Consider the following 6,499-nt stretch of genomic DNA (forward strand, 5'->3'; position numbering starts at 1 on the left):
ACACTAAGATCTAGTGTAAAGCCTTCCACAAGAATTGAGCTTATTAGAACAGCAAATGGGACTTTTTACATATAGTAAAAATACATTGATGTCCTGAAATGTTAAGGCTCTGATTTACAAATATCAAAAATAAAGAGCAATAATATGTGAGTGCAGATTGTTGGCATTTTTTCAAACGCAAGCTCTGTAAATGAATATATATATGACACCATACATAAATACTGAACAAGTACAGTATTTTTTTCACATTGTATCCTGTATTTCAGCACTTGTGACAAACCATTTTGTGGGGGACGTGAAAAATTACATTCAAGCACACACAATAATTTATTCAGCACGGTGCAAATACATTTCGGCAGTCATTCCTTTTTCAAACGCTCTAATAAAAAATTATGAGCCAGTAAATTTCTTAATGATTTGTTTCATTTATTTATACTGTGCATAAAGGACACAATGCAACACACACACACAGTAATGAAGCGTCTGAGGATCCATTAACTTTATTACAACTCTCGCGGTACAACAGGCAAGGGTCAATGTCGGCAAACACATCAATTTAGAGAAGGCAGTAATGGTGGTCAAGATAACAGGCAGCGGGTCAAGACAGGCGGCAAACAATCGGAAGACAGGAATACAAAACAAAGTAACAAACCGGGAAAATCACAGAACAGGAAACACTCAGACTGATAGCCATGACAAATCAGCTTAAGTAGGAAATGGGTGATTGGAAGCAGGTAGCGGTGTAATCAGTCCCGGTAAGCGGATTATGGGAAATGTAGTCCGATAACTACTAATACTCAGGAGAAGGTTCCCTCTGGTGGCGATCGGAGGACGAGGCAGGCGCTTCAACCATGACACACACACTAAAGTACAGCACAGCGATTAATTAATCAAATACAATACAATTTACAGTGTGGATATATTTATACCTCCCGGCTTAAACATCTCATACAGTACACTCTAATAAAGGTAAAGTGCAGCACAGCAAATTCAGAAAAAACAAAGAGGTATTTTAACATGTACGTATGTTACCATAACACTGTTTCCAAATACAATACAATTTACAGTGTGGATATATTTACCTAAACATTTGTTTCATATTTCTCATCTTTTTCACATATTGTCAGAAAAACAAATTGCAATTTAAGCCCTTTTTTGATGAGATAAACAATATTGAACATGCAAACCAACATTAACATACTGTAGGAGCAACAACTTGCACCTTCCAGCTTAAACATCTCTCTCTCTCTTTATCTTTCTCTCACTCAATTTCTGTCACTTGCTCATTCACACATACACACACCTATACACACATACACCTCAAAAAAGAAGAATTCTCCAATTGCTATGCTTGGAGCTGAAACGCCTGACAAATTCATCCAAATCTAATGACCTGGCCCGTCGGGATTCAATGCTTCTCCCAAGTTGCATCGACACATTACTGCCGCTAGTGCCGCGAATTGTTTGGGGTGGAATTGCATCTGTGATCATTGTGAAATATTCTCCGGTTGCTCTTCTCATCGACGATTCATGGAACGGGGGCCAATCAGGGGCCAATCAGATTTTAGCAGGGGCCAGGGCCCCTGTGGCCCCGCCTCTAGAACCGCCCCTGAAGGTATGCTTCAGAAAACTGAGTCGGAACGACAAACTAAAAATCAAAACAAAAATCAAAACAAACGTGTAGCCAATGAGCAGAAAGGGGCGGGTACTTCTTGCCTTATCGTAAGCATTTCTTCGCTTTCTTTGTTTTCTTTTCTTTGTTTTTATCCTCCATGTCAATGTTAAAACCGCTTTCTGCTAATGTCACACGTCACAAAAATAAATAGGCTTTAATGAAACACGGCTTGTAACAAAAATAAATAGGCTTTAACGAAACACGGCTTGTAACAAAAAATAAAACATTTGCAGTAAACAGTAGCCCACTAAGAAAGTCATTGGTCACTATTTTCCTCCTGTGCACTGAAACCACTGATGTCATCTCCTTCGGTGTCGGAGTTAACCCGTTCGGCAATTTCATTCGTCTAATGAAAGCTTCATGCCGCCAAAAAACTGAGCACGTCACAGAATGTGGTTTTTTTTTGAAGAAAAAAAAATTTTAAAAATCGAGAAAAATCCATATATTAGCCGCGTCATTGTTTAAGCCGCAAGGTTCAAAGCGTGGGAAAAAAGTTGTGGCTTTTAGCAAACCAATTTACTTCTGCTTTAATAACATTTGCGGCACCTTTATATTACGAGAAAGGTATTTCCTTCCCTTGTATTCGGGTCGAAAGCGTAGGTTGCCAGGTCCTCTTAAAGATACTAACTGAAGTTAAATATTCTCATCAACAATTAGATACAGTTAGATACAGTCATATGAAAAAGTTTAGGAACCCCTGACAATTTCATTTTCATTTATAAATATTTGGGTGTTTGGATCAGCAATTTCATTTTGATCTATCAAATAACTGAAGGACAATATTTAATATTTAATAGTAATATTACAGTAGTGAAATGAGGTTCCTTTAGCAGAAATAACAGCCTCTAGACACTTCCTATAGCCTGTAATGAGTGTCTGGATTCTGGATGAATGTATTTTGGACCATTCCTCCTAACAAAACATCTCCAGTTCAGTTAGGTTTGATGGTTGCCGAGCATGCACAGCCCGCTTCAAACCACCTCACAGATGTTCAATGATATTCAGGTCTGGGGACTGGGATGGCCATTCCAGAACATTGTACTTGTTTCTCTGCATAAATTCTGAGCAGTGTTTTGGGTCGTTGTCTTGTTGTAATATAAAGCCCTGGCGTAACTTCAACTTTGTGACTGAGCCCTCAACATTATTCCCAAGAATCTGCTGATATTGAGTGGAATCCATGCGACTCTCAACTGGCCACACAGCCCCACAGCATGATGAAACCTCCACCAAATTAAAACCCCTTGTTACGACCAAATAACTCAATATTTGATTCATCACTCCCCAGCACCTTATTCCAAAATGAAGCTGGCTTGTCCAAAGTGCATTTGCATACCTCAAGCGACTCCGTTTGTGGCAATTTTTGTTTTCAGGTCATGATTGTTTGAAGTGGCAAAAAATTCCAGATGGTGTTGATGCTAAAAACTGCCTAAAAATTGGTTCTGCCACATGAACTCTGACCCTCAATTCAGGTGCGTTTGTGTATCTCTTTCTATTTCTGTTTATGTGTATTTGTTTGTGTTCTCATGTAAATGATAACATAGTTCCATCAGGACATCAGAAGTTGTACAGATGAAGAAGAGCTTGAGGATTCTGATGATGAACAAGCTAAATCTGGAAAACCTACAAAAAAACAGTGAGGAATAGTTCCTGTCATGCATAAATATTTGTACTATCATACATTTCTTTTGAGGTTGTACAGTCAGGTCCATAAATATTTCACCTGCTGATTGTTGACTCTGTCTGTGACCTGATCAAGGCTGTCTCCATGGCAATTTGCTGTGTATCGCTGTGACAATCTTGTGGACGGAGGCACCTAGATTTGATGCCGGGAGTGCGACTCTCCAGCCCTACACATACAAGAACTTTTACATACATACACACATATACGCACATATATAAAGATATTTAAGCTAAGTTAAAACTTAATCACTTCAATATATTTTTTAACTATTTTGCTTAACCATATAGGTACGGAAATTAAATCAGTGCAACACCTACATTCAGTCCAGCTCCCTATGTCAGTTTACCCCTGGTAAAAAATACAGACCACTCTGTGAGCCTTATTCTTACCAGCCAAAGGTAAACCACAATTCCTTTTGTGGAGAAAGAAGGTTTCTTGACACATTAAATAAGTGTGTTTAGCTATCTTTTGTTTTTCTTAGGTTGAGACATTTGGCTGTGACTATGGTCCTAACCATCACATCACATTTGAGGTGATCCTTAATACCGAAGATGAAGACCTCACATTGGGTCTGTTGGATGTTGGAGGTTGAAGACCTCACATTGGGTCTGTTGGATGAAAGCGGCCAGGAGGTGTGGGAACCTCGTCAGGTCTTTCTTGCAGGTAGCCAAAAAGCAAAGCTTTTGCATAGCTTTCAATCTGTCATAGCAAGTTCACACTCAACTAAAAATGATTTACAAATTCTGGGATACTCATACACATGTATTGGGTTGATTTTACTAGAATACTGCTTGAAGACTCATTAAATTATTTTTGCACTGAATATTTATTTCTATCTTTCTCTTTCAGCTGAGAGTAAAGAAGCAGGTCCAGCAGATAAAGGTAAATATTTCACACCGAGCTTTTTTGTGCTATTTTCCAGCAGATCAGTGTGTAAATTAGATATAACTTTTGCTTCACTGAACACTACTTTTCAAAACAAATCAAATCTGAAAGAACTTCTGATCTTGAAACATTCTTATGAAACATTTTTTAAAAACTGTTATTTTTTGACAATTTTTTTTCCAAATAAAATGTGCCTATGATTAATTTAGTAGAAAGCTTCATGCAGTGTAAATTATTATAATTTAATGTTTATATCTATTTTAGGTGCTGAATTTGTATATACACACTCATACAGAGAGTTCTTCCGGTATTGGAAAAAGCAGACACTCTACTTACCAAGAACCTCATCAGAAATGAGCTGTATAATAATATCAAGGATGCAACAACATCACAGAAAAATTGGGGATACTGTACAGTTGTCTTGACTCAGGTGGAAACGCTGTGAAAGCAGAATTCTATAAAATCCTTAAGCAGAAGCAGCCTGAAATAGTGAATGAGCTGGATCCTAGATCAAATTATGCATAGATGATTAAAAAAGACTTTTACACAACCTGATATGTGAATGTGAAAGTTGAGATTCAGGTAGTGATTAATACAAGCACATGCTCATTTCATTGAATTTGCTGGAAGAATTCTACAGAACACAAGCAAATCTTTATTGCTTTATATAATGGATAAACATCATATACATTTTATACCATTTTATATAAAAATTAACCATTGAAATATTTTAACCTTTCCTTTACTTTGTATTTTGTACTTTTTTTTAACATATATGGGTGCATTTATGAACTCAACTGATATGTACATCTACTGTATGTATAGATAAATAGACATCTGTATAGCCTAAATAAAATATTTGCAATTCAGAATGCAGTATGAAAACGGGCTTAAAATTAAATGTGTTGTGTCGTATAACTCTTAGTTTCTCTTATTTTTTTTTCCACTCTAGTAGAGTTCCTGTAAAATGTAGTGAGACACAAAAATTAATGTGATTTGGTTATTTTCAGATCTCATCAGATTTGTTGTCTGCTACTCTTCCTAGAAAACCTTTATTTTAATATTGAATTTCTATTCATAATTTAACTTACCCAATCCAGATATTCAAGATTTTAAATAATAATGTTTTGAATTAAGGTTGTCTATGATCTCAGTTAGAACTAGGGACATGTTGGGACCTTCTGTAAGAAATGAAACAGAAAGTGTAGCTCTGTAGGCTTTAAGCTCTGTGCAGAAATCTACACAGACGGAGCATAGAGCTGTACACGATAACTGAATGTCCATTTAGAATCCTTTGTAGTGAACCCCAAGGAAGGAGTCTCTTTATAATGTCATTTATACTGACGTACGTGTCCCTTAGTGACACTTGTTTTCGGATTGCGTAGGAAACCCTTCCACAATCCCACTAAGTAATGTGTCCTAGATTGCACAGGTTAGTTTTGAAAACACAAGATCATTCATCAGAGTTGGTCTTACCTTGAACACAGGTGTCCTTTGAAGTCCCTTGGTCTTCTAACAAAGGATCCTCTTCAAGTTCTTCTACCTAATCTATTGTTTGAATCTTTAAATGAAGGAGTCAGACTTAGACCTTCTTGTCTTTTCAGGGTCCTCACAATGGGGGCCTTGTTTCCTTCAAATAATCAAACAGTATTAGAATAAGTAAAAGTAATTAAAATGCAAAGATAATAACAAACCAAGAAACACTCTCCAAGTGTAAGCCTGCGTTTGTTCTCTGATGCACCCACTATTAGCAATAACTGAGTATAACACACTAAGCTTGCCTCAAGTTGAATGCATACTAATAACTGGTCCCAAAACCCTTTTTATACCATTTATTAGTATGATTCTTAACGGCATTATGCTTCTCGACAACATTATGTTTCCAACAACATCCTGTCATGCTTCTCCACATCATAATGTTTCTCAACAACATCCTGTCAGGCTTCTCAAACATATTTGCAGTTGCTTACTGTGTGTGCTTAAGCTGTAGTTACATATAAAGAACCTTGTGGTATCAGATCAACCTTTCAATGTCACTCACTGTCTTGACATTTAAACATGCTGCTGAACATTATATCATTTCTTGAGCATACAAAAGATTGCATAAGTTCATATAAAAGGTAAAGAAAACATCATTCTTTAAAATGGAAAATAAAACTTATAGCAATTCTATAATCATCTTTAAGCAAAAATGGGTCTTTATCCAACTGTCTAGGTGCAGTGTCTGTTACTCCTTTTGTTGAACCAGCTTCCTTCTG

The 6,499-nt window shown here is 36.7% G+C and overlaps 1 long non-coding RNA gene across 2 annotated transcripts; it reads right to left on the reverse strand.

The window, feature by feature from the left end:
- Positions 1-475: 475 nt before the first annotated feature.
- On the reverse strand, positions 476-6,109 carry LOC132849981 (uncharacterized). 2 transcript variants are annotated; one of them, XR_009648950.1, is made up of 3 exons: positions 5,718-6,109; positions 3,396-3,522; positions 476-3,295 (listed from the first exon to the last, which is right to left on the reverse strand). It is a non-coding gene; the product is annotated as an uncharacterized LOC132849981 (long non-coding RNA). The 2 variants fall into 2 exon arrangements; XR_009648949.1 differs by lacking the exon at positions 5,718-6,109 and having other exon boundaries at positions 3,396-4,498.
- Between the last annotated feature and the right edge of the window lie 390 nt (positions 6,110-6,499).

This window comes from Tachysurus vachellii, chromosome 8, assembly GCF_030014155.1.
Source record: "Tachysurus vachellii isolate PV-2020 chromosome 8, HZAU_Pvac_v1, whole genome shotgun sequence".
Taxonomy (NCBI): Eukaryota; Metazoa; Chordata; class Actinopteri; order Siluriformes; family Bagridae; genus Tachysurus; species Tachysurus vachellii.